Below are 22,249 nucleotides of genomic sequence, written 5' to 3'. Positions count from 1 at the left end.
GCTATACGTATAACAGTATAGCAATTAAAGAAAAAAATTTTAAAAAGAGAAAAGAAGAAAAGAAGAGAAGAAAAGTAAGTATTAATCTTAACAGAATCTGAAAAACTCAGTTGTCGAAGGCAAGATTCATTGGAAAAAACCAAGAATGCTGGGAAAAGTTGAAGGCAGCAGGAAAAGAGGAACACCAAATACAAGATGGGTAGATTCTCTAAATGAAGCCACAGGCTTGAGTTTGCAAATACTGAGCAGGCCTGTTCCGGACAGGCCATTTTTGACACCACCATGCTTAAAGATCACCCTACGTTGAAGGCAACTTGATGTCAGCTAACAACAACAGTTGTGAAGCTGGCATTTCACCTACTTTCACCTTGCGTTACAGCAGGAAAAAAAAAAACACCACATGCAAGCTAAACCCTATTGCTATGGAGCATTTTACAAACATTTTAAAATATCTTAAACTGATTTTTTATTATTATTTTGAGAAAAACATTTCAGGTCCCGTGTTGTTTTCAGCATGTTTAGATTCCTTGCTTTTAAAGGGGCTTGGCCCTCTCTCTCTCTCTCTCTCTCTCTCTTTTTTGCTTTGATATCTTGTCATCTTGCCCGTAAACTCCTTAAGCCTCGCCATCATCCTATCGCCTCCGGCTACCCGAGAGGGCTTGACAAATCAGGATCGGGGTCCTGTTGCAAATTTGATGGATGATCTGTGGGGTGTCCAGAAGGGGCGGAGGGGGGGGAACCTGGGCAGGACAGGGTTGGAGGACTTGAGGGGAGCAGGCATCATTTGAATGGAAATTTATCAGCAAATGTCTGTTCCGCGGCACTTCGTTATCAGCCTCGCTATTTCAGGCCCTAAGACTGGAGCCTTCCCTGAACGGGTGCCAGACAGAGAAAGAGGAGGGTGGGAGGGGGAGGATGCTGGAAGAAGGGGAAGGCGAAGAGGAGGGTGGAATGGAAGGGGATTCGGCTGGTCAGAAAACTGGGATTTCTGCCAGCATCCCGGAGGGCCGGCAGAGATAGGACCAGCTCTCGGGAGACGGGTTTGACCCCTGAGTCTCACCTCAATTGCTGAGGGGAGGAACAGGGGTGAAAACCTTCACTTATAGGGAGATAAGGAGGGGGAAAGAGTAGCCAAGCTCTCACGGTTACATTTGCGGTTGCTGGCTTGTTGAGGAGAGAAGAATCATAGAAAGGCAGCCCTGGAAGGGACCCCTAAGGGTCATCCAGTCTAGCCCCATCAAGGAGGCCCGGGGGGGGATTCAAACTCCCAACCTCTGGCTCCACAGTCAAATATCCTAAGCCACTGAGCTATCCAGCAACTCAGATGACGTAGAGCTGGGGCACGGCCACCTTCCACTATTACTGACCTACCGAAGCTTTTCTCTTTCTTTCTTTTTTTAATGGTTGGGAGCTTATTTTTAAAAGGGCTTGGGGTGGACAGGAACAGAAGACACAGAAGACGCTGAGAGGATGCCGTGAAAATCAATGCAAATGGGTGATCAGCTTTTACAGATGCTAAAGAAGGCTATAAATCAGTTGGGCTCTTTTAACAAGTAAAAAAATCCCTTTTTCTGCTTCTCAAAACTTGGGCTCTGCTTCCTTTGTGGTCCATCCTGGGCTAATGGATCGTAAGCTACAAGAAAGGAGATTTCCGCTAAATGTAGAGAGGTGCTTCCTGACCATCAGAGCTGACTGAGAACTGAACGGACTACTTCGGAGGAAGGGTGGATTATTCCTTGTTGAAGAATTTCAAAAAAAGGGGGGGGGACTCAGCAAGTCTTAATCCAGCCTAGACTGGAGTCTGGTGAAAAGCAGATCACTTAATTAATCACTTCAACAATTCTGTGAGCAGCTATTTGAGAACCACGCCTGAACATCGATTGCAGTCTTGCCAAACCCAAACCACTCCTAGCAAATGCTACATTTTCCCCCAGTTTTGAATGTTGGTTCAATTCCTCTCATTGTGCAGCAGAAGTGCAGGAATTCACAGGGAAGAATAGCTTCAAGTTCCCCAGAGTCGTCCACTCCTTTTTCTCATCAACTGGCACTTACGGTCTCAATAACTCACTCCGAGGCATTAGTCGTCAAAAGAATAAAAACATTTCATTACTTACCGTTGAATAGATCAAGCAGCAAACTTGACTGCTTTCAACAGACTCTAGTGAGGGGGGAAAATCACAGAAGCAGGGATCTCTTCGAACTCAGAAGGCAGAGAAGGAATGTATGTCATTAGTGCTGGATATATTGAGAGTCATCGCATCTCCCTCCCGGCCAAATCTGCTAAAGGCTGTACGCAAGGTTGCAAAAAACTCCAACAGGTTGGTGGCTTATTTTATGGCTGCTGTGTTTTCAAATAATGTGAAATAAAAAATCCTTGCTCATCTGTCACCCAGTATCTACTATACATCTGGATCTACACCTTCTGCCACCCTCTGTCGTAAGGTATCTGTCAAATTTTCCTAGCTGTAGAATCCCAAAGGGTGAGTCCTTTTGCCTCTTAAAGGTGGTTTTGGACCCCCACCGGTGTTGGCATAAGATCCGGTGTAATACGCTCCTGCTAAATGCAGCTAAAAGAGGACGTGATAGCGCTGCGGGCTAAACCGCAGAAGCCTCTGTGCTGCAAGGTCGGATGACCAGCCATCGTAAGATCAAATTCACGCGACGGAGTGAGCTCCCGTCGCTTGTCCCAGCTCCTGCAAACTGAGCCTTTGGAAAGCATGTAAAAATGCGAGTAGATAAATAGGTACCACCTCGGTGGGAAGGTCACGGCATTCCGTGTTTAGTCACGCTGGCCACATGACCACGGAAATGGTCTTCGGACAAACGCTGGCTATACGGCTTGGAAACAGGGATGAGCACCAGGCCCTAGAGTCGGACACAGCTGGACTAAATGCCAAGGGGGACATTTATCTTTACCTAAATGCAGCTAATCAGTGAGATGCTAGGGGTACATCTCGGCTGCCTAAGCAAGCAGATGACTGAGATGTGCCCTGGCGCTTTATCAACCAACTCTTGCAATAAATTGTGACAGGTTATGCAAGCCTTAAACAAACACCATCAGGATTCTGGCCTGCTGATGCCATTCCAGGCCGCATCAATGGAAGGACAGTCCATCCAGATGTAATGGTACCGCTCAATTCAGCTTTGAACAGACCTTGTCTGGAAGACCATGTTCTGGGTGCCCCAGATGAGGAAGGAGATCAACAAGTAGAACATTTTAAAGAGGAAAGCAGTCAGAATAGGACAGGATCTGGAAACTAAACCCCATGAGAAAGAATTGAGGGAGGTGGATGAGATGGAAAATAAGAGGTGAGGTGATCGCTGCTGTTAAGGACTTTCACATAGGAGATGTCCCCAGTTTGTTTCCTGTTCCTTTGGGACATGAGGCTGTTGTCTGTCATCTATGTGACTGGGAGGGACTATTTAGCCAACTATTTAGCCAATCATTCCTTCCAACCTTTGAATTCAAAAGAGAGCCCCACCTCTCTGTCAAATGTTCTTTTCCCTCTCTTTAGTCTGTTGGCGGAGGCAGTTTTGTCGGCTGTCGATCTGTTCGCAGCTTGGAATAAAGGGTTCCAATTGCAAGCAAGAAGGAAGTGGGCCTAAGCATACTAATCTACATGTTGAGCTAGAAAACCAAAGGGAGGAAATTCACCTAGATGTTCCCGACAAGAAGAGCCGGTCAGCCATGAAATGGACTACCTCTGCAATTGAAAACTCCTTCACATTGAAAGAGCGGATGGCCATCCGTAAGAGATCCTTTAGTTCTGGGTTTCGGCGATAGCAAGGAGGTTAGACTAGATGGCCCTCGGGGATCCCTTTCTGATTTATAATTCTGAAAGTATAATTGCAAATTATAATTTCATGACTCTAGAGAGGTGGGACGGTGGATGGGAGGGGACACTGTTTTCTTGAGCCAACAAAGACCGCTTCGTCAGCCACCTTCAACAGATGATTGCAAAAAAAGAAGAGGTTGGTGTCTCCATTTGTAGAGACCTTTCCTTCCACGCACTTTTTCTTATCTCCTTCCACCTTCCTGTTTTCCAGTCTAGCTGGGCAGCCTTTGAGCCATCTTGGCTCTTGCTGATTTCCTCCCGGGCTTTAAACGTGCCCTGAAACAGCCACCGACAGGCAGTCTGAGGGCAAATTTCTCCGGACGCTGTCCTCCCGTATCCCTTTGGCCCCTGGGGTAGCCTGCTAGGAAGGAGGTTATGGCAAAGGGCCACCTCAGAAGGAAGACCCCAACAGAATGAGCCTTGGCTTTGGAGTCCTAGAATGTCCCTAATAAGAAGCAACGGCTGTATAAAAATATACACAGCGATAAGGAACCAGGAACAAACAATACAGCTGTAGGAAAGGTCAGAAGGGTTAGATTCAGCCCATTTATTCATCTCTGGGTGTCAGATGGATTTTTCTTCCTTCTGAGCATATCCTAGTGTTTTGGTCTGACCAGGTTTTGCTGAATTGGAGTTGTTGGGGGGGGGTTGCCTCTAGGGAGGTTGCCTTGGACGAGAGGAATGTGTTAGACGGCCAGGATGACTTGATCATTTTCTTTAATTCTTTATTGGGGCTTTAGACTGTTCTGTTTAATGAAACACTGCTTGAAGAAAGTAAGCGATCAAACGCATCCGTGTTTAACCCTGCAATTATAAGAGAAGTGTGAAATATTGAGAAAAGAACCACCTCCAACTCAACGACAGTAAGCCTTAAATTTTTGGTCTTTAGTGAATCAAGGAAACGATTCAGTTGGGATATCAATGGGAATAAAATCAACCAAGTGAATCCACTGAAGTATTTAGGAGTCCTCTTTCAAATGAACCTTTCTTCGACTTCACAGCATAGGGAATTCAGGAATAATGCTAAGAGCACAGCCCAAGCCGTTGTATGTTTTTTCTACAATAAAGGTAACTTGTATGTCCCGGCAGTTCTTGAAGTTTATAGAGTTAAAATAATCCCCCCCCCCCCAGTCTTCTATGGGGTCTCATATCTGGCTGAATGCAAGGGACCATCCCTTGGAACGGATCCAGGCCTCTTTTCCGCATGACATTCTTGGATTGCCAGGTTGTGTAGCATATGTGGCGCTTTGTTTCAAGACAGGGCTACTCAAGAGGAAGACCGTGTGGCCTGGTTGAGATTCTCTAACAATTGGGTCAGAATCTTCTACACCTCCGATCACTACTGCCTTGTAGCCCTGCAGGGAGACGATGAGTCTTTTTGAAAGGAAAATTAAAGCCATTGGTCTGGATTCTGAAATCTTTGGCTCACTCAAATGAGAACGTGCGTACGATGGCATTAAAGCATAGACTTCTAGATATTGAACACCAGGGACTGCGGAGTGCTGCCGATAAGATCTGTTTGCCTTTTTACATGCCTCTCCCGGACTATTTTTATTTCTTAAAAAGTCCTAACGCCCGGAGAGCCTTTTCATCAGAAGTAACGCGATGCCGTCCGAGGTGTACATGGAAGATTTAGAGGAATCCCTCCTAAGGAGAGAAACTGTGTTTGACCCTTAGGTGGGAAGGAATTCCCCCAACATATGATCTTTTATTGCCCCTTCTATAAGGAGCTGCGCTCTGGGTTTGCTGGAAAGGTTCCTTAAAGAATAAGGGCTGGGCAGATCTGGAGAAAATAAGGTCTATTCTTTCAGGTGCTAATGCTGATGTATCAGAGAAAGGGGCAAACTTCTTGAAATTGACTATCCAGAGAAGAAGGATGCTACCCAAATCTAGCTAACCGGGGCCTATTTAATCCTTGGCTTTACACTTGCTTATCTCTCATAATCTTTGCTAGCTGGATTTTATTTGTTTGTTGGTTCTCTATTTACTATTTTATTCTGTTTTTCTTTACTATGTGAATAAAGGGATGGTGAGGATGATAAAAATGTTAAAACAAAATCAATAGTACCACAAACCTAAACTAAAACTAAATGAAAAAGGTGCGCTAAGAGAGACACCTGGTCATTTAAATGAGCCAAATTATAGCAGAGAGCACCAGATTCAAACACCCTCTGCAACTTATCTAGAAACATCACCGCTCTGGAGACAAATGTATTCCTCAAAAAGGAAAAATAAATGTACTGTTATCTACTTAGGAAATCTATTTCAGGATAGTGCAGGAGGATAAAACTGATAAACTTAGTTATAGAAGCCACTAGAGGTGATGTCTCTTTTCAGGACCACTTTTCATTCTAGCTAAGATCTGGAATAAGAAGACGCAGCAACTGGCTCCAGAGAGAGAGAGAGAAAGAGAGAGAAGGAAGGGGGCCTGAAATTATTAATCCATAGGCTGATCTGGAAAACCAAAGGGAAAATCTTGTCTAGAGCACCGACCTGCTGCTTCGTCCATATCACTAGCCAGTTGCATTGATACTCTATTCCTCCAGCGTGAAGAAATCGAGTGGAAAATGGGAGACTGCAGGAAAATGTTTGGTTCTCCGGCCTGTCGAATCCAGAAAGTGTGCCTGTCAATGCTTCCTGCTCGTGAGCAAAACAAGATATGGATTTAAAATGTTGGGGTTTTGTTTGCAAACTTGCATGCTGTCGTGGTTGGTGTGACCGGGCAGGATTTTTCTAGACTGAGGTTACTGTCTCAGTACTAATCAGTTGTTCCTTCCAGCCTTTGAATTCAAAAGAGAGCCCCGCCTCTTTGCCAAGTGTTCTTTTCCCTCTCTATAATCTGTTGGTGGTGGCTGTTTTGCCTGCTGTTGATTTATTCGCGACTGTGAATAAAGAATTCAAATTGCAAATAAGAAGGAAGTGAGCCTAAACATACTAATCTACATGCTGATCTAGAAAACCCAAGGTGGGGAGCGCTCCAACACTGGAGGCATTCAGGAGAAAACTGGACAATCCTCTGTCAGAACTGCTTTGATTTGAATTCTTGACTTGAGCAGGAGGTTGGACTCAATGGCCTTAGAGGCCCCTTCCAACTCTGTGATTCTATGATTTTATGATTCTAATTTAACACTGGAGAGGACAGGATCCAGAGGGACATTTTTATAAGGACCAAAGTACATCCTGCTGTTTCAGGGGCTGCCATTGGATGTGCTAAAAATAGCCATTTATTTTAGGGTTAGGGTATTTATAAATGGTCTCGCTATCCTGATAGTGTAGGAGTAACATAGAGTCAAATTTAAATATACTGTAATTATAAGTTGATATTTGGAGGGCAATTAACGGGGAAAAGTAGAGAGTTGATTTTCTTATTGAAATATGAAAAGATTGGATGATTGTATACTTTGTGCTCTCCTATCCTCTAATTTTTTTTCCTTCCCCTCCCACTGCCTTTTATATTTTGTAGTCCCTACCCTATCCCTTGTAGTTAAAAAATAAAAAGTTGTAAAAAAAAATACCCCTTCCACCAAATGTATGACGAAATGTGCCCATTTTATGAAGTTGTTTAAAGCACCTGCAACATAAAGGCATTGTCTATATAAACTGTGGCCCTAGACATGTTATTGCCACTTCTGCACAGAGTCCCTATTTTAAAACCACTGTGAACAGTGGGGGAAAAAACCGGGATCACGGTCATTCAAATCCTCACTTGGCCACTAGATGGCACTACAAAATAATCTTCCATAAAAACTGAGTTTTTTTGTTATGGGCCATCAAGAACTGACTTATAACCACCCTAATAGGGTTTTCCAGGTAAGTGAGGTATTTAAGGAGTGTTTTCACAGGTCCATACACACACACAGCCAGTGACTTTCCAGGGAAGAGCGGGGAATCAAACCCAGGTCTCCTGAGTCGCACTCCATCACTTTACCCACTCCGCTAAAATCTACAACGGGGTATTGAGAGCTCCGGGTTCAGGTTCTGACTGAGCCGGCAAATCAACTTGGCCTTGGTCCTGTTTGAATGTCATAAAGGAGGCACCGTGAACAAGTTAAGAGCCACATTCTATGGCTGTGTTCTTCACGACAACCCTTCGAGGTGGGACAGATTGAAAGAGAGACCTACGCTATTGAGAATCAGAGCTGTGGAAAATGCTTAGGGCAAAGCTCCTTTCTGATAAGCGGTTTTTAAAGCATTTCAGGCTAGGTCTGGGCAGGAGAGGTTCCTTGCTTGTGTATGAACTCAACATGCAAGCCAGGATCCTGGAAAGTCTCGTTTCTTGCTCGCACTGATGGCCGACATGCAAGCAGAGACATCTCTTCCGAGCTGGTGCTGAACAGCCCAGGAGAGAGGGAAACTCTAGAAGATCATCTTGAAGCATTTCTACAACTCTGGCATCCTTAATACCTGAACCAGGTTTTTCTCTCTCTCTTTCAGGCTGTCCTCCCTCACAAGGTTATTGTGTAAATAAAGCAGAGGGCAGGAGAACCACGTAGATCACACTACACTCATGTAAGGAAAGGTGAGACACCAATGCAACTAATAAAGGGTGTGACTACACTGGAAATTGGTCCACAACCTGTATTATGCTTGAAATCACAGTTCATGCTCATGCAGGGGCTGTGGATTGATTCAGGAGTTCAATCTGGCTGCCACGTGAGTCGCATCCCAGCCCCACAGCCCCCGCTTTCTTTCCTTCCTTCCTCTAGTCCCACCTCTGTCAAGCCTTTTGTGGTTCAGGCTACGACATTTCTCAGAAACCTTTCTATAGAAAAATAACATGGAAGGGTACTTCACAGTCAAAGAGCACAGAACCTCGAAAGTTTGAATAGTAGTTTCAATAGTACTTTCCCCTTATTATCAAGCAATGGATGCAGGAATGACCTCATCTCCAACCACAGTTGATCACAGCAATGGTTTAAAACCACATGTGACCAGAGATGAGGTAATCCCTGCATGCAATACTTGAAAATAAGTAATGAATAATGGTGAAGATTTTAATAACATTTTAAGACCTGCTAATTAAGTAACTAACAGCAGAAGGCCTTTGCTTCACAGCAAAAGGGTGTTCTCACGTGATCCAACAGGATTCAGGATTAGCACTCGGTCCCCCACATTAAAATCACAATGCTTTGCATTTGCTTGGCCCGCATCCTGAAACTCACACTCCAACTTCCCCCATCACCAAAACACCACTAGAGACACACACCCCATCTTTACAAGAAGATATCACAACTAAGATCCTCAGGAGATGCCTTTCTCTCAGTCCCATCACCTTCATAGGTGGGGACACAGGAGAGAACCTTCTCTGTGGCTGCCCGAAGACTGTGGAACTCCCTCCCACTGGAGACCAGTCTGGCCCCATCTTTAATGTCTTTACTCAAGCAGCTGAAGCAATTTCTCTTCAGGCAGGCTTTTCCTTAGTAACTGGCAGTCTGAGAGGGTTTTTGTGCTCTGTTGCTTTTATGAGTGTTTTTAGTATTGATTTTATTTACCATTCTTAATATACCTGTTTAAAACTTTTTTAATCTTTGCACACTTAGTGTTTTTAGCTTTTAAATATGGCCCTTTTAATGATTTCATCTACCTTGGGTCCTTTCAAGGACAAAGGTGGAGTAAAAGTATTTTAAATAAATAAATGACCACATGGGGTGGGGTGGGGGAAGCCTTTTTTGAATTATTCTTCTTTGAAAAAGTGAGGGGGGAACCCCGCCAGCAGCAAAGCAAAAGAAGAAGAAGAAGAAGAAGAAGAAGAAGAAGAAGAAGAAGAAGAAGAAGAAGAAGAAGAAGAAGAAGAAGAAGAAGAAGAAGAAGTCACTTTCAGAGCATAAAAGGGCTGGACAGATCCAAATCAGCCTTTATGGTACGGCGTCAGTTAGAAAATACTGTACTTTGAATTGATCCATTTTATAAGCAGAGTAAATCCCACGGTATGAGACCATGTAATCACACTTAAATTCAAATTAGTTCTGATATTGGTTATTTAGGAAGCAATCAGATGATAATATAGGATCACTCTGGATCACACTGGGAAGGGTTGCTGTGCTGGGAATTGCTCCAGTTCAGTGTCATCGTCCCCCCCCCCAAAAAAAAGCATCCCTGATGCTGGACCACAATGGTCAGACAGATATGGAGCAAAGTCCAGCCGGTTCACCATTTCCACTACCTTGTCTTGTTGTTGTTTAGTCGTTAAGTCTTGTCCGACTCTTTGTGACCCCATGGACCAGAGCACACCAGGCCCTCCTGTCTTCCACTGCTTCCCATAGTTGTGTCAATTTCATGTTGGTTGCTTCGATGACACTGTCCAGCCATCTCGTCCTCTGTCGTCCCCTTCTCCTCTTGCCTTCACACTTTCCCAACATCAGGGTCTTTTCCAGGGAGTCTTCTTTTCTCATGAGATGGCCAAAGTATTGGAGCCTCAGCTTCAAGATCTGTCCTTTCAGTGAGCACTCTGGTTTGATTTCCTTCAGAATGGATAGGTTTGATCTCCTTGCAGTCCCGGGGACTCTTAAGAGCTTCCTCCAGCACCACAGCCAAAGCAGTACCCTTAGTAACCATGAAAGAACGCACACTGGGGAGAAACCATATACATGCATTGAATGTGGATTGAATTTCAGGTTTAGCAGCCACTTAACTTCACATAAAAAAACTCGCATGGGGGAAACCATATACAGTGGTGCCTCGCTTAACGGGCGCCACGTTTAATGATGAATCCGCATAGTGATGAATTTTTTGCGATCGTTTTTGCGATCGCATTGCGATGGTTTTAATGGGAAAAATCACTTTGCAATGATCAGTACTGTTTTGCATACCGATCATCGCATGATTTTCCAACAGCTGATCGGCAGTTCCAAAATGGCCGCCAGGTTTAAAAAATGGCCGCCTGCTGTGTTTTTGCCCGGATTCCTTGCTTACCAGGCCGTATGGAGGATTTTCGCTTAAAGGTGAGTTTAAAGGTTGATTTCCTTCAGAATGGATAGTTGCTAGAAAATAGCTTGAACCAGAGCACACCACAAACAGTCTCAAACGTGAGCTATATTGCTGTCTGATTGAACTCTTACTGTGGTTTTAGCTTGGCTGGTTTTACTCTCATTCTGTCAGCCTCGTTCTGTCCCTGCAGTGGGAGGAAGGTGTACGTAACAGACAATAAAACGAAGGATACGGGCCCTTGTCCTGTTACTGGCCCCAAATTATTTGGTCATCTGGGGCAGAAAAAAAAACCCAAATCAGGGAGCCATTCCTGGCAGTTAAAAATACACCATTCATTCATTCATTCATTCATTCATTCATTCATTCATTCATTCATTCATTCATTCATTCATTCATTTCAACTGCCATCCTGCCTCATTAGTGCAAACAGAAATTAATAAACAGATAATCCACTGCCAAAAAAAATCTGCCATTTGAGCAGCCACCTCATCCCGCCTAATAGCAAGGCCACCTCTGCCGCTTTAACTCATACATTCTACAATTAATTGTAAAATGATCTGCCATGCTCACTGGGGCTCGCTGAGGCTCCAATCCTTTGGCCATCTCATGAGAAGAGAAGACTCCCTGGAAAAGACCCTGATGTTGGGAAAGAGTGAAGGCAAGAGGAGAAGGGGATGACAGAGGACGAGATGGCTGGGCAGGGTCACCGAAGGTACCAACATGAATTTGACCCAACTCCGGGAGGCTGTGGAAGACAGGAGGGCCTGGCGTGCTCTAGTCCATGGGGGTCACGAAGAGTTGGATGTGACTTAACGACTAAACAACAAAGATCTCCCATGCATCGCCTCTATTGTTACAGCCTTTGTTACGGCTGCTAGCTCTTAATTCTTGACCCCGATGAACGACGGATCTCCAAAATGGCCTGTCCTCAACTACTCTGCTCTGCAACTCCAGACTCCAGCTTGTGGCTTCCTTAAGGGAGTCCGTCCATCTCGTATTTGGTCTTCCTCTTTTCCTGCTGCCTTCCATCTTTACCAGCATTCTGGTCTTTTCCAAAATATCCTGTCTTCTCCTGATGTACCCAAAGTAGCACAAACTCAGTTTCAATATTTTTTTAATCCCCAGAGATAGTTCAGGCTTGATTTGCTCTAGGACCCCCCCTTGTCCATCTTTCCTGCAGCCCAGGGTGTATCTGCAAAACTCTCTTCTTCACCACGTTTCAAACTACTCCATTTTTTCCCCCTGTCCGCTTCATTTACTGTCCAACTTTTCCACCCACACATGGTGATCAGAGATACAAGACTGTGGTTAACCTTTCTACTCCCTTCTAGAAAAGAAAGGAAGACTAGAGCTACTAAGAGATCAGAGGTCTGAGACTCTTAAGGGCCACAATGAAAGAATTAGAAAAAGATCATCAAGTGTAAGGATATGTCCCTGTTGCCCAAAGTCAAGATCAACAGCTGCTGAGTCCCTGGAAATGTGACTCTTGGAGGAACTACAAGCACCCCGAGCCACATGTCCAATCTCTTTGCAGAATCATAGAATCATGACTTTGGAAGGGGCCTTTAAGGCCATCGTGACCAACCTCAGTGCAAGAATTCAAATCAAAGGATATCTGCCAGGTGGTTGTCTAAATTTTTCTTGAAGGCCTCCAGTGTTGGAACCCTCACCACCTCTCGAGGTCATGGGTTCTATCGTCATACTGCTCTAACAGTTAGGAAGTTTTTCTGTTGTTGTGCTGCTCTAAAAATTAGGAAGTTTTTCCTGATATTCAGCCGAAATCTGGCTTCCTGTCACTTGAGCCTCTTGCTCCATGTCCCGCACTCAGAGATGATCGAGAGCAGATCCTGCCTCTCGTCTGTAAGACAGCCTTTCAATAAAACGTGCAATGTTGTGACCATCATAGAGCAAGTGGGGTTGCAAAGCTGAACAGCTGTCCTACCATCTCTTTGTTAAATGGCTGCCTTGATGTTTTTCATTATTCAGCAAATTACATCGAGTTTGCATATCACGGGTTGAATGGGCCGCAAATATTTCGTAAAAGTGCTTCCAACAGCCTCGAATCTCTCCTCTATCTTTCAGATTCAGCAGAGTTTGTACGAGGAAGGATACCGAAAATAGGAGCAGGCAGAAAGATGATAGATTAGGAGCTATTGATAGATAGCTGGGTGATTAGGTGTAAACAAGGGAATTTCTGAGCAATTGTGTTATGGCCCTAAATAAGTGGATTCAGGGTTGCCTGCTTGGGAAAAAGTATAGCCATTCCATTTTTATTTTATTTTTTTAACTTCCAGACACTTAAGTATAAGTTGCAGAGGCCGTAGCAACAACTTCCACCTCCCACAGCTATTAATGCAAACTTTGCAAAAATCCAGCTGTTATAACAGCACAGCTTGGTTGCTCCCCTAGCATTTCTTTCTGCAAAATGTGTGCTCAGTGATCCCGTGACTGCCATCTCAGCACTGATATCAGAAGAAAGTGTGAGAAGTTTAAAAAAAAAATCACTAAGCATGAACCACAAGCGTCAAATGGGGGGAAAGAACCCTTAGGTCTTAGGAATGACAGAGCAATTTTAAGGAGTGAATCAGCGAAATAGCCAAGGGAACAAAAGTTAGGTCTCGGAGACAAAAATACCACTGAGCATCATAGATTGGTGCCTCGGCTTATGAGCTGGTCCTGCCATGTATGCAGATTTTTAAATATTCAACGCATTTCAGCACATGGCCTTCTTTGGGAGCTATATAAAAATCTATTTTTTCATTAAGCCCCGAAGGAGCTAGAATGTTCAATCTCAATAGCCAGTTGAAGAAGGAAATCAGATAGGTATCAGAAACTTATAGAGCATGCTATGACAACTGAATGCATATTCATTGATGCAATTTCGTCTGTAAGGATATGAAAATGACTACAATACTAGTTATAGACATGTACAGTTGCCCTGTGCTTGTTGTTTACAGAGTAATTCATTTTCATTTTTATCTATAGCTCCTGAAAAGGGCTGTGTACCGAAATATATTGTGCCTTTTAAAATCAGAATAAAGTTGTTGTTCATTTTAAATACATCTTTCTGCACCCTAAGACCATTTTTTTACTTCTGCTACCACTGCATGTATCAGTTTCTTTTGTTCCTACCACTTCTGCTACGCTCTTTGGCCAAAAGAACATCTGGCACTTATTTGTGTCACCCGCTGAAGCTGAGCCATGGAAGATTTGAGATCAAGAAACAAAACTTTCTTTATGCAGCAAATTGTGAGGCAGTGCCATAAGAGGGTGCCCCTCCAACTTAAATGGCTTTGGAACTTACATGGGAACAACAATCAATATTGGAATTATCCATCCATCCATCCATCCATCCATCCATCCATCCATCCATCCATCCATCCATCCATCCATCCATCCATCCATCCATCCATCCATCCATCCAAGATAATAACATGGGAACATGGGAACAACAATCAATGTTGGGATAATCCATCCATCCATCCATCCATCCATCCATCCATCCATCCATCCATCCATCCATCCATCCATCCATCCATCCATCCATCCATCCATCCATCCATCCATCCATCCATCCATCCATCCATCCATCCATCCATCCATCCATCCAAGATAATAACATGGGAACATGGGAACAACAATCAATGTTGGGATAATCCATCCATCCATCCATCCATCCATCCATCCATCCATCCATCCATCCATCCATCCATCCATCCATCCATCCATCCATCCATCCATCCATCCATCCATCCATCCATCCATCCCTCCATCCAAGATAATAATAATAGTTTATTTACGGTCCTTAGACCAGTCACATAAGTATAAAACCTTATAATTTCTAACTTTCAAAGTTCCATTAGAACATGTTGGCATACATGCAGCTGGGAGCTACTATCTAATTGGTATTTAACTTCTGCGGTGGAAGTACTGCTACACAGAATTTCGCAACTTGACAGGTGATTTGCATATCAACATCTGAGAGAAGGAACTCAAGCCTATTTCCCTCTGAGTGTCCTGAGATTCTATTTATTAAGGGGGTAATAGTCTCTTTTCTCACTTATTCAAGGTATATTGATCTGCAAGGTGGCTTAAATCCTTAAAAGGCAGTATTTAATGCTAACAATGGTAAATATAGAAATAGAAAAGGATGAAACAAGTACCAAACAGAAAACATAAGCAATCCTGAAACCCATTCAAAATAGTAAGGCACAAAACTCAATTTTAAAAAATCCCACTGAGGCAGCCTGTCACTGAGGGAAGAGAAAGATTATCGCCTGCTTGCAGAAGGACAGCCAAGATGGGGCCAGGCTGGTCTCCAGTGGGAGGGAGTTCCAAAGTCTGGGAGCAGACACAGAGAAGGTCCTCTCGTGTGTCCCCACCAAACCCACATGTGAGGGTGGTGGGACCGAGAGGAGGGCCTCCCCTGAGGATCTAAACACCTGGGGAGGCTCATAAAGGGAAACACGGTCCTTGAGATAGCCTGGGCCCAAGCCATTCAGGGCTTTATAGGTTAGAACCAGCGCTTTCAATGGGGTCCGAAAACTGATTGGCCGCCGGTGGAGCCGTTGCAACAGGGAGCTTATGTGATCCCTCTATCTAGCCCCAGCTAGCAATCTGACTGCAGCATTTGGGAGCTGCTGAAGTTTTTTGACATTTTCCATGACTTGGTGCAGTGTTTTGCAAGCAATTCATGGTCTCCACTTGTTTCTGTATTTTAAAAAGCATCTCCTGCTCCTGTTACTTACTGGCTAGAACCTTGCCATGAAATATGACACACACGGGAAACCATGGAGGTCGTCACTGCAGTTTTCTGGCCGGCTGTTGAATGCCGGGCATACAACTAAAGGCACATCTCAGGGTGCCACCGCCTGTATATATATCTGAGTGCATGAAAGATGGGTAGAACGACGGCATGCCCCCGCTTAGCTAACCCCAGGTGGTCTCCTTCGGCATGCCTCCTGAACAAAGCTGGAAAACGAGGACTCCATCTCCCATGCTCCCCTCCCGCTGAATTCCCAGCTTCATCACCTTCTGTGTGAATGTGGGTGAAAGTAAAAGAAAGCTGGGCAGGAGGGAAAAGAAATCAATGTATGTGAGTACAGTGGTGCCTCGCTTAACGACGATATTCCATTCCAGGAAAATCGCCGTTAAACGAAAACATCGTAAAACGAAAAAAACCCATTGAAACGCATTGAAACTGTTCAATGCGTTCCAATGGGGTAAAAACTCACCGTCCAGCGAAGATCCTCCATACGGTGGCCATTTTCGCTGCCTGTATAGCGAGGAATCCGTCCCTAAACAGAGTGGGGAGCCATTTTAATCACCTGGTGGCCATTTTGAAACCACCGATCAGCTGTTAGAAAAACATTCTTTTGCGAAGGATCGGTTCCCGAAGCAGGGAACTGATCATCGCAAAGCGAAATTCCCCCATTTAGACCATCATTTTGGGATCGCAATCGCAATCGCAAAAAAATCGTCGTGAAGCAGATTCATCATAATGCGAGGCAATCGTAAATCGAGGCACCACTGTATGTGACCGCCCTTTGTGTGTGTGTTGTGTGTGTATATGAATATACACCTTATCCCCCAGCTAAACTCACTATGCCATCTCTGCCCACTATTGGCAAATGTGACTTCTGCCCACTTCCAAATTAGGTACCAGCTGCCACTGTCTTAATAATAAATATGTGCCATCAATTCTGACCTGATCAGAATTGACCTGCAAGGTTTTCTAGGTAGCAAATACTTAGAAGCGGTTTCCCGTTCCCTTCTTCGGAGGGAGACCTAGGACTGTGCAGCTTGCCCAAGGCTACAGAGGCTGGCTGCGCCCGCAGGAGGCAAAATTGGTGGGGGGGAATCAAACTCCCAACCTCTGGCAGCCTAACATCCACGTTACAAAAAAAATATAAATCACCCAAAGTAACTACGTTGCCTGTATCTCACTGTGTCCCAGATGTCAGGCTCATAGGCTTCTTTTTGGAGTTCCCAAACGCTATTTGGGGCTGTTGAAGAAAAACAGATGCTACACCCACAGTCCGGAAATTACAAACCCGTCTTGCCCTGCCATTGACTAAGCTGCTGTGATGTCACAGAAGCCAAGATTCAGAGCTGCAGTTTCAGAATTCAGCTCTTTCTCAGGCATCGAATAAAGACGACAGTAAAACGAAATGTGATATCAATGTAGCTCAGTACCTATTAAATATGTTGGCTCTTGATGAGGAATTCCTACACCGAGCTAAGGATGTTTTTCTTCTGGCGTGACTGGGCTGACAAGTGCTACTGTCAACATGGGCCTCGCTTCGCTTCACTCTGAAGGCAGATTTTGCTTTCCAGCAGCTTTGAGATTCTTCATTTGGATGATCTAAGCAAGAGTGCTTTGTTCATAGATGTTCAAGAGCTGGAAGTCAGTTGACTAAGGAATAATCAGAGTTCTTAATGCTGGTATTTTGCAGGGGTGCCTGATACCAGGAAAAAGACTATCCCGTTCCTTGTCCATTCAAAGAGGTTTTGATCTGCAGGAATAACCAGGTAAACCCACCTAGAGTGGTCCTAACCCGACCAGATAGCCGGGATATAAATAAAATAAATAAAATAAATAAAATAAATAAATAAACCTGATGATGGCCTAAACGGCTGAGGCCCAAGCTATCTCAAGGACCCCCATCACCCTTTATGAGCCTGTTGTTGTGTAGTCATTAAGTCATGTCCGACTCCAAGCCGTAGAGCCAGAATTTGTCCAAAGACAGTTTACACACACACACACACACACACACACACACACACATATTGCGATCGCATTGCGATGTTTTAAATAGGCAAAACATCGGCTTACGATGTTTTAGAAACAGCTGATCAGCGGTTCCAAAATGGTCGCCAGATCAACAAAATGGCCGCCCGCAGCGTTTTCGCGCCGATTCGTCGCTTACCGAGGTGGCAAAAATGGCGGCCCTATGGAGGATTCCCACTTAGCGGTGAGTTTATCCCCCATAGGAACGCATTAAACGGAGTTTAATGCATTCCTATGGGGTTTTTATTTTCGTATATCAATGTTTCCGGATAGCGACGATTTATCCAGAATGGATTATTGTCGCTATGCAGGCCACCACTGTGTGTATATATATTTTTCTGTCTCGTTTCTGAGTTCCTCTTACTGACTCCTCCCTCACACATGCACACAAACAGATGTTAAGGAGGTGGAAATAGAAATGGGGAAGGAATGATAATTTGATTATTTTTAAAAGAGGTTATTTATCGCACCTGTCTTGGTTTTCCCTTTCTGCTTTGTCTGGTCTCTGTTCACAGCACATTCTAAGTGGCCTCTTGGTTTCCAACCAATGAGGAAAAAGAAACAACCAGGCTGTAGAGATCTGAACCGCAGACTAAGACTCAGAAGACCTGGGTTCAACTTGCCTCTTGGTCATGAAGTTCAAGAAGTGACCTTGGGCCAGTCAGATTCTCTCTGAGACCTACCTCGCAGGGTTATTGAGAAGACAGAGTGAGGGTGAAGGAGAGATATATATATTCCTGAGTTTATCGCAGGAAAAGATGGTTCACAAACAACCAATCAAACATCATCCAGTAAAGCTTTTGCTGCATGGAGAGAGAGAAAAACTTTACTCATACTAACTGGAATGGTAGTGTGGTGTAGTGGATAGAGTGATAGGATAGGACTCAGGAGGTCTGGGTTCGAATGTCTGCTCAGCCACAGAAACTCACTGGGGGAAAGGAACCGGTAAAAACACTCCTTAAATATCTCATCTACCTTGAAGGCCCTATTAGGGTGGCTGTAAGTCAGTTCTGACTTGAGAGCACAGACCACGAAAACACACACACACACACAGAGAGAGAGAGAGAGAGAGAGAGAGATTGAGAGAGAGCACAAAATTCACTCCATTGGAAGCAAATCCTGTGGCCGAAAAGCCCAACGAGATGTTCTGATTTTAGATATTTTATTCCATCTGAAGCTCTGCTAGACTCTTGCAGAAAGTTCTGATGTTTGGGGCTTATTTTATCTTATTTCTTTCTAAGCCCTCACTCTTCCGCTGCAATGAACGGCAGTGAAAGAGAGGCGCATCGACATTTCTGACTTTGTGTCAAAAGGTGCGGTTGGAAACCAGGCCGCGGAGGAATGAGAGGGGGCACAGATTTGTGGTTTTGCACTGCAACCCTGGGGGAAAGCTGCCTTCCAGGAAATTCTCATCCAGAACCACACATCTGCACACCTCTGCCGTGAATCCAACAGATCCAGGCCATCCAGCTTGGCCAAGGCACCCACCCTTTTATCAGTCTGGAAAGTCCTCTCCTTGGAACGATGACCAGTCTTTAAGGATAGATCACTGGGGCAGGGTTTCTAATTCCTTCCGCAGTCCCATTCTTGTAGGACGACAGAAGGAACATCTTAGGAGGCTTTCCGAACCAGCCCAGATGGCTGCAGGCCAGGAGAGCTGCTCCTAGCCCTATCCAAACCAGGCTGAATCCAACCCTCTCCCAGTTTAAGGATGCTGTAGATGCCTCTGGATGACCCTCACCTTAGCCCACCTTCGTAAACATGTCCTTTGGCTGAAGGACATCTGGATCTGGTGTCATTCAGCCGATCCTTCCCCCAATTCCTCCTCGGCTCCCCTTATTCTAACTCCAGTGGTTCCCAACCTTGGGTCCCCAGAGGGGTGAAAACTCCCAGAAGCCTTTGCCACCAGCTGTGCTGGCCAGGCCATCTGGGAGTTCTAGTCCAAGAACATCTGGGGACCCAAGGTTGGGAGCCAGTGCTGGACAGCTCAGTGGTTTGGATATCCGCCTGCGGAGCCAGAGGTTGGGAGTTTGATTCCCGCATTGGGCCCTCTTTGACAGGGGCTGGACTTGATGATCTATTGGGTCCCTTCCTGCTCTGCAGTTCTAAGGTGATAATAATGATTCTTCTATTCTTTTCTTTGGGGATTTATTCAATCATATTTTATTAGCTTCTCTACCCATTCATCTTAGTCGGCACTGTCGTTATGGCAGCCATTCCTTCTGTTGACCGACACCTGGACCAATAGTTGTTTTAGAAAGTTTTGGAAAGAGTTTTTGAAAGTAATTTTTTTAAAAAAAACCTACAGCTACCTGATTCGTTCAGCCCTGCTTTCCTTAGATCCGGTTAAACTGTTTTCTTCTGCTGTTAAAGTAAGGCATGCAAGGGATCATACGATGCATGAGTCACTCTGTGGCAACAGTAATAACTTAGGAAGAGAAAATGCAAGAACTTTATTTTCATAACTCTCCGTGAGGTGGTTCCTGGAGAGAAGACATACACGATCCCTCTGTTCTTGGCCCTCTATTCCACTGGCAGTTTTGTCCTTTCCTTAGAAGAAGGGATAAAGGCCAGGAAAATAAAGCTAGAAATGTGTATTTTCCTTTCCAAGGTTTGCTCTTCAGGAAGTGGGCCGGTGGGAATCGAACCGCCGATGATGTCACTGTGACCTCATTCGGATTCCAAAAACTCCTGCAGGAGTTGAGAGAGGTCATGAGGATGTCGGGTTTTGCAATTTGCTAAGAAGGGGGAAAAAAGGTCCCATACATAGGTGGCTGGCATCAGAAAAGCCAAAGAGCACGCTTACTCTGAAGGAGGCCCCACTCACGTCAACGGGGCTCCCTCCGTGCCCGAGAACATCTGGACTTCCTTTTCTACAGATCCGGCACAATGTGGGGGATGTGGGGTTAATGTGTGCGTGTGTGTGTGTGTGTGTGTGTGTTGGGGGTGTCTTAAAGAAACTGGGGACTTGTTGCTTTTTTTGTTTTTAAAAATGCTGTTCTCTCAAAGGACATTTTATGGCTTGCTTGTTTACTTACCTATTTACTTAATTTTTTTATCCCATTTTTCTCCTTGAAAAGGAGCTAAGGCGGCTCGTGACAAACCATGAAAGGCCATCTTTAAAGATGAAAATCAGAAATGCTGTGCTTAGTGCCTACATCTGTTTCCCCCACACACACACTTAACTGCTAGGAGGTACTTACAGCAAACCCCTCTGAGCATGTACAGAGTGTTTGCTGTGTTTGTCAATTCTCGAGGGAAAAGGGTTTACAAATGAAAAACATGATTCCTCTCCCCCGACACCCTATGACATTCTTATAGTATGAAGCGAAGAATTTGGAAAAGCGCAGGTGACCAAGTTGTCCGACAGGTTGAACACGGCCAAACATCCTGAAAAAAAAAATGACAACCACCATCGGATCCAAGAATACCTCGTTCACCCCTCGCTTCATCATCGTACTTCCTCCTGTTAAAGCCAGGGAGACAAAATTCACGTTAGACCAGTAAATACTCAAGGGCGCTGGCCTTCTTGGGGAAACAAAGGGCAAGCTTACCACTAGGAGTTGCCGGTGGGTCGCCCCGCCAGTCTGCCCATTCAGACACAGCCCAGAGTCTCGTGATATCCTGAAGATGACTCGCAAATGATAAAGGGCCAGGGATAGTGGGATACGTGAGATTTGAATCAAAGAAGAAATTGCAGAGTTAAAGAAATAAAAACACAAGCCATGATGGTTATCTTACAACAAACAGGAGCCGCGTGATAACACAGACCTCCTAACGCAAACAAGATGATGAAAGCTGGTAGGATAAGAAGTCCTTGACCCTGGATCAAGACACGGGAGAGGAAGTTAAGCCTGGGGACAGATTCTCGGTCAGCTGCTTTCCATCCGAATCACCTTGAAATTCCTTTGTTCCAGCCATCCGGAAGGCAGAAATCAGAGCAAATCAAAGGTCCGAGAAATATTATCATTTCAGATTTGGGGCCGTCCTGTCTTTCACATAAGGGGCCAGCATCTTGGCATTACAAAATTCATTGCTCAATAAACACCCCATACCCAACCCCAAAGTTGATCGTACGAGACAGAAACGTTCCTCTGTTTTTGGACTACAATTCCCAGAATCCACCACCCCTACACACGTGTTGTCGTTCCATGCCGTAAAATCACTCCCAGCTTTTGGCCATCCAATCAAGTAACGATTGCCAAAAAGCCCAGCCACCGACTGCCTTGATCAGATTCTGAAACCTCATGAAAGTGGTTTCCTTTAGGGAGTCAATGCATCTCCCATTTTCCTCCTTGCCTACGGCCTTCCATAGCACCATTCGGGGGGGGGGGTTCTTTTCCTCTGTGAGATGTGCAGCATAAACAGGGGTGATGTTGGCTGAGAAATTCTGGATGGAGCCCAACAATGCCTATATTCTCTAGGCTGTGAGAGGAGACAGAATGCAGGGTGCATAGGACTGGTGAATTAACCGTCTCTCTATAAACCTCTTTAAATGATGCATTTAGGGACACGTCTGTTGGCCTTGTTGTTGCTGTTGTGTTGTGCTGTCAAGTCACCTCTGACTTATGGCAACCCTATGAAGGAGAGGACTCTGAAGCGTCCTATCCTCAGCTGGCCTGCTCAGCTCCTGCAAATTCAAGCTTGTGGTTCCCTTAAGGAGTCAGTCCATCTCCCGTTGGGTCTTCCTCTTCTC

General features: G+C 44.8%; 1 long non-coding RNA gene across 1 annotated transcript in view; it reads left to right on the top strand.

The window, feature by feature from the left end:
• LOC144584822 (uncharacterized) overlaps positions 1–22,249 on the top strand; it is a 274,399-nt gene that overhangs the window by 161,663 nt on the left and 90,487 nt on the right. The window lies entirely within an intron of this gene.

The sequence above is a fragment of the Pogona vitticeps genome, chromosome 1 (genome assembly GCF_051106095.1).
Source record: "Pogona vitticeps strain Pit_001003342236 chromosome 1, PviZW2.1, whole genome shotgun sequence".
Classification (NCBI taxonomy): Eukaryota; Metazoa; Chordata; class Lepidosauria; order Squamata; family Agamidae; genus Pogona; species Pogona vitticeps.
The sequence above is the reverse complement of the archived record's forward strand: the minus strand, read 5'-3'. Positions and strand labels throughout refer to the sequence as shown.